This window comes from Mixophyes fleayi, chromosome 9 (genome assembly GCF_038048845.1).
Source record: "Mixophyes fleayi isolate aMixFle1 chromosome 9, aMixFle1.hap1, whole genome shotgun sequence".
In the NCBI taxonomy this organism is placed as follows: Eukaryota; Metazoa; Chordata; class Amphibia; order Anura; family Limnodynastidae; genus Mixophyes; species Mixophyes fleayi.
In genome coordinates this window covers 10,253,904-10,260,069 of record NC_134410.1, presented here as the reverse complement: position 1 = coordinate 10,260,069, position 6,166 = coordinate 10,253,904, and the positions used below count along the sequence as shown (strand labels likewise).

Here is a 6,166-nt window from a genome sequence, read left to right as displayed (position 1 = left end):
GAAAAAAAACAACATATATTCAGCGTGGAATTTATAAAGACTTATTGGGGGGACCTTCATAAAAACTATTCCGCAGGTAACTGTGGAAACACAATGGTTGCTATGGGTAACACCAACTATCCTTCCCCTGTGGATCTGGTTTTCATAAATATTGCCCAATTCAAGCAATATGGGGGGAAAAAAGTAAATACCCCTTTATGAAAACTCCTGACACTGTATATAGCGAGCAGGACCCTCTTTATCTGTCGTTTGCTCCCAATTGCACAGCAGCGGTGCTATATAAATACATGTAAATAATGTACTGTATATAATAAATAATAATAATGATTATAATCTAAAACAAGAGGCAGACTTACTAATTATAACTATATTAGACCTGTTTCTGTGCTCCTGGGCACTATGGACAGACATCAGCATTACTAGTGAGACCAGATACCACACATGTCATATACAGGGGCAGCTATAATAAATTTGGGAGCCAATCAGACAGCGGGATGGCAGCGGAGGAATGTGTGTGCAGGGGACCCATCAGAGGGCCAGGGGGGGGGATCTCCGGGCCCCTGGGTGTGGTCTGGGGGCGGGCTGTGGAATAAAGGTGTCTGAGCCGGGTTCCGGGAAGCTGGATGCGGAGATCATCGCTGTTAGGTCAGTGCCGGGTGCTGGGGAGGGGGCAGATCGGGGGCACTGGGGGCAGATCGGGGGCTGCAGGGCAGGATGGGGGGACGCGTGTTGCTGCCGTGGACCTGGCAGGGGGCAGCCTGCTGGGACTTGTAGTCCCGGAACAGCTGGGGAGGTGTGTAATGCTGGGACTGGCCGTACGTCACGTTGTGAGTGGGGGGCTCCCACCCATTACCCTGTATGATGGTCTGTACAGACCCCCCCCAAACTGAGGTCAGCGCTCCAGATTCCTGGATCTATCTATCTATGTGACTCTATCTATATATCTATTTATGTGACTCTATCTATCTATCTATCTATGTGACTCTATCTATCTATCTATCTATCTATCTATGTGACTCTATCTATCTCTATCTATCTATCTATGTGACTCTATCTATCTCTATCTATCTATCTATGTGACTCTATCTATCTATCTATCTATGTGACTCTATCTATCTATCTATCTATGTGACTCTATCTATCTATCTATCTATCTATGTGACTCTATCTATCTATCTATCTATCTATCTATCTATCTATGTGACTCTATCTATCTATCTATCTATGTGACTCTCTATCTATCTATCTATCTATCTATCTATGTGACTCTATCTATCTATCTATCTATCTATCTATCTATGTATGTGACTCTATCTATCTATCTATCTATCTATGTGACTCTATCTATCTATCTATCTGACTATCTCTATCTAACTAACTATATCTATCTATTGGACTATCTATCTGACTCTATCTATCTATCTATCGGACTATATCTATCTTTCTATCTATCTGACTCTATCTATCTATCTATCTATCTGACTATATCTATCTATCTATCTATCTGACTATATCTATCTATCTATTTATCTGACTATCTGACTATATCTTTCTATCTATCTTTCTATCTATCTATCTATCTATCTATCTATCTATCTATCTATCTGACTATATCTATCTATCTATCTATCTATCTATCTATCTGACTATCTATCTATCTGACTATCTGACTATATCTAGCTATCTATCTATCTGACTCAGAGCCGTAACATAGGACAAATGCCACCCCCCAAGCCCTCAATTTTAACCAAAATAGCCTAAAATATTACTAAATTGCGCCCCCCCCCCTCAGCGTTGCACCCTAGTCGGTCGCCCCTGTTGCACAGCCCTAGTTACGGCCCTGATCTGACTCTATCTATCCATCTATCTATCTATCTATCTATCCATCTATCCCCTCTGAGCTCCCTATACATATAATACATGCTAGGACTCCGCATATAGTTAGCGCTATGACCAGACATTTATCATCCAGGCGCAGTCCTTACAACAGATGTTTACTTGTCCCCCCCTCTTCCAGACACCTTGTATGTTTTCTTAATAATATATATATTCACCCCCGTAATTGTTTTGGGGTCAATTCTTTGCATTCCCTATTTAGAATAATACACATTATATTAAAGGTAAATTGCGCCTTCAATGAAGCAGCCGTGCAGACAAGGAACCGCCGTTGCGTCACTTTCAGCTGTAGCGTTTGTGTGGGCAGCGAGAATCGTGACCTAGATGTGGTCACTTCACTGATGCGCCTCAATGACCGTATTATCTACCGAAATCTGTAGTTGTGAAGACCAGCTGTGATCTGGTGTGGTGCGCTGGGACTTGTAGTGCGGCTTGTAGTTAGAAAAGCTACAGGTTGCCCAAGCCCAGACTAAAGCCATGGACAATGGCGTCCCAGCACCATAGAAAGCAAAGGACCAAGTACTATGGGGGCAGTTATAGATGGGTAACTTTTGGGGCCTTAACAAAGGACAAGTCCCTTTCCCTTGTGAACCGTCTACTCTCTATGTAGATTGTTTGTCACTAACACTGCTGTGAACTTAAATCAACCTCAAGACTCAATAATCCGTAATGGATCCATAGTTTATTCCCCATCAGCCCTGTTTACGATCTCACTGCTGTCCCTATTTTATACTCATTTTACAAAAGTCAGCTGGATATTTAGTGTCTATGATGAACACAATATTAGACAGGACATTAGGATACTATATACAAGTTTAATGACCTGATACCACCAGCAAATCATACGAGACGGACGCAGTACCAGTTTTATACCGTATCACAAACCTATCCACAACAGGTGCAGCCGGAGCAAAGGAACTGATAGCAGTTTTGTCATTTTATTTAATCAGATTTTCATATCTTTAAGTCTTCTTTTTGTGCCTGTCTCTGAGGATATTCTTATCTGCTTGCAGCTGAGATAATATTCATGTGGTCACCAACCTCTCTCACTTAGCGCAACGTGGACAAAAGTGCAAAAGTTTCTTTAACTATAGAGAACATGGTCACCCTCCGATTTGATTAAAAGGGTTTGTCAAATTAGACAAAAACTGGCATTTTGGGGCAATGACCAAACAGCTGATATAACCAGCCTGGTCGATGCAGTTAAAAATTGACTGCACCCAACGGTTGTTAGTGGAATTTTTTTCACTGTGAACAAATTTTCCAGATACCATATTTATGCCCCAAATGAACGGTGACCCAATCAAAATTCAACTCTAATCAAATGAATGTTATTTTTGGGTGGGGGGGATGCAGTCCGTCGATAATGGTCATTTACATTTATAGGCCCCCATGTGACCCCGTAGTTTGTCCCTGGCTGCCAGGTACCCACGTGAACAATTTAATTCCCAAGTGTGGTTTGGATACAAGGTGCTTATTCTAAACTCCTAGATCTCCTTCTGTTTGGTTAGCTTAGTTACATATTTTATTTTGGTGACATATTGTAAAATACATAAATAATTGTATTTCGATTATGTACAACAAATAAGACAAGTGTTTGTTTGTTTTTCTTTTCTTTTCCATTTTTGATAACTCTGCCAAAGTTTACGTTTCATCTAACACAGCCTCAGAAATTTGCCCCATTAAATATAACCAGCAAATTTTCCTTAATTAAAGGGTATTACATATTTGATTACTCAGGCGTGAACCAGCGAGGAATAAACACATACCTTCAGTCTTCAACATTGTTTTATTTTGTCTGATGGATAAGTGTAATTATCCGTTTGTTAGGGTGGTAGAGAGGGGGCAATAGATGCATTTTTAGGCATTTTGGATGCCACAGACTCAGTGCGTGAATTTGCCCTGAATTAGTGTCACACAGAATGCATGAAACAGTACTGATCTTTATTCTATAATATAGTATTTATTATTTATATCGTTATTATAAATGTTATTGTTTACTGGGGTCCTAATGGGGTGTAGGTCACTCTGATGCCTCTACTCTTGCCAGGACTAATAGATCCTGTGTAATCTGGATGTTAGATAATAATAAAACCAGTTCTCATAGACTTCGATAAAATAGTGTCTTGACGTTCCTCTGAGCCGTTGTAAAAGCGTTCAGCAGGAAGGTTTCCTGGTCACTGAATTTACTCTGTACAATACATAAACCCAACGTTGTCTTCATTGATTGGATGAACCAATCAGCCACTTGAACGCGTACCCAAGCTGCCCTGACTGGCCATTGCAATGATGACGCATGATGTTCTTATATCTTAATCGGTCGCTTAAATGTCCATTTCGCCTGACGTGTTCACTTTGAACATTAGAGGCCTTTTGTAGATTAACATGCAATTCATGTCTCCAACCTAAGTTGCTTCCTGTAGTTTAATATGTATTCTGAGCCGCAAGATAGGTGCGACTGGGCATAGTGCACAATATGCATGGGCTCCGCTGGCATCCTCTACGTACACCCGACTCTACATCGCCCCCTAGATGTCTGATTACCTGTAGGGTGATATAGTTTTGTAGGAATATATCCAGGCTTGGACACAGACCATGTGATGCCAATGTGTGACCATTTTGGTAATTTGAAAAGTTGGGTGTGAGCGCTTAACTTAATATTCTTCTCCCAGCTCTGGTTCCCTCCGATATATCTGCCTTATGTGCTATACTTGTGGGCAGCACGGTGGCTCAGTGGTTAGCACTTCTGTCTCACAGCACTGGGGTCATGAGTTCAATTCCCAACCATGACCTGTGTGGAGTTTGTATGTTCTCCCTGTGTTTGCGTGGGTTTCCTTCAGGTGCTCCGATTTCCTCCCACACTCCAAAAACATACTGGTAGGTTAATTGGCTGCTATCAAAATTGACCCTAGCCTGTGTATGTTAGGGAATTTAGACTGCAAGCTCCAATGGGGAAGGGACTGATGTGAGTGAGTTCTCTGTACAGCGCTGCAGAATCAGTGGCGCTATATAAATAAATGGTGATGATGGTGATAATGATAATACTGTGGTGTCACATTATAGTATACCACATATTATATAATCTGTTATATCCAGGGAGCCTGTGCAGGTCACAGTTTGGATAAGTAATGATGAAATTATGTGAGATAAATAAAATTAGCAAATTTGACTGGACTGGCTGCACTTGTCCGATCTGACGGACCTAACTATACCCCTAATGAGGATCTGATACTCAGATGTCCTTTTGTAAAAATCTCCTGGTGGTGTTGTGAAGGCCTCTTACCCCATGAGTTTCCCACTCAGGAGGGGACATTGACAGTGCGACGAGCAGTTTGAAATTATCCCAACGCCACCAGGTGAGAGAATCCCCTGATTGGACGATTAGAGGGATCACAGGACCCACCGGATTGGGGGAGCGCGGCTAAATCACTTTTTAAAATTGAATTTATTGCGTATAACTTCATCCACAATGAAAATTGTTAACTTTTCAATGAACATTGTTAATGTTTCTTTTCGTCCTGGATATTCCTGACCCTGACTGGTCTGTCCTGGAGATGTGTAGTGAAGCTTATAGTCAAGACCTATATAGTAACAAGTATTCATGAATACGTTTCTTCCACCATCAGAGAAACCGTAATGGCTGCAGAGGTGTTAAATGATAGGTGCAAAATACAGCCAAAGTGTCATTGGCCGTACACGTCCTCTAGCAGAGAGTACTAACCGGTACTTTTACTGCAGAACTTTGATTTTCAGTAGGCCGGGTGTTGCTGTAATTGAGTTAAAACATACGTGACATACGTATGTGTGTGTACGTATGTCACTATTCAGTATCCCTTATTACCGTCTATTCCCGACTCTCCTGATCTATACATCCCTTCAGTTATTTATAAGAGGCACTGATACCGGTCTGTACTTAATATATTTTATATCTGACCATTGTTGTTGGGCAGCTAGTTCAATGTAGGGTTAATTGTCATTAGGAAAAATAAGTATATGACTCATTAATCTTAGTTTCCAGCTCTCGCTTAATGTCTGGGAGTCTTCCGGATTATTGGGAGACCCTCTGGACTACAGGGAGAGCAGTCTAAATTCCCGGGAGGGGGGTTATCAGTCTGCAAAGGGGGCAATGACATCAATTGCGCAGTTGATGGCGTTAAGTGACGTCCACCGCTTCTTCGTAAACTTGACCTCTGCGTTGCCCGTGGGGGTACGTATATAAAGTAGGCAACTGTGACATTAACGAGGAACGTTAAATAGCTGGGGCCGGGTT

At 41.6% G+C, this 6,166-nt stretch overlaps 1 protein-coding gene across 1 annotated transcript in view; it reads left to right on the top strand.

Annotated features, from left to right (window-relative positions):
* Window positions 1–570: 570 nt before the first annotated feature.
* Window positions 571–6,166, top strand: part of BCORL1 (BCL6 corepressor like 1) — a 58,464-nt gene continuing 52,868 nt past the window's right edge. The window contains exon 1 of the mRNA XM_075186352.1: window positions 571–645. The gene's annotated coding sequence lies outside the window, so the exon portion shown is untranslated. The remainder of the gene's footprint in view (window positions 646–6,166) is intronic.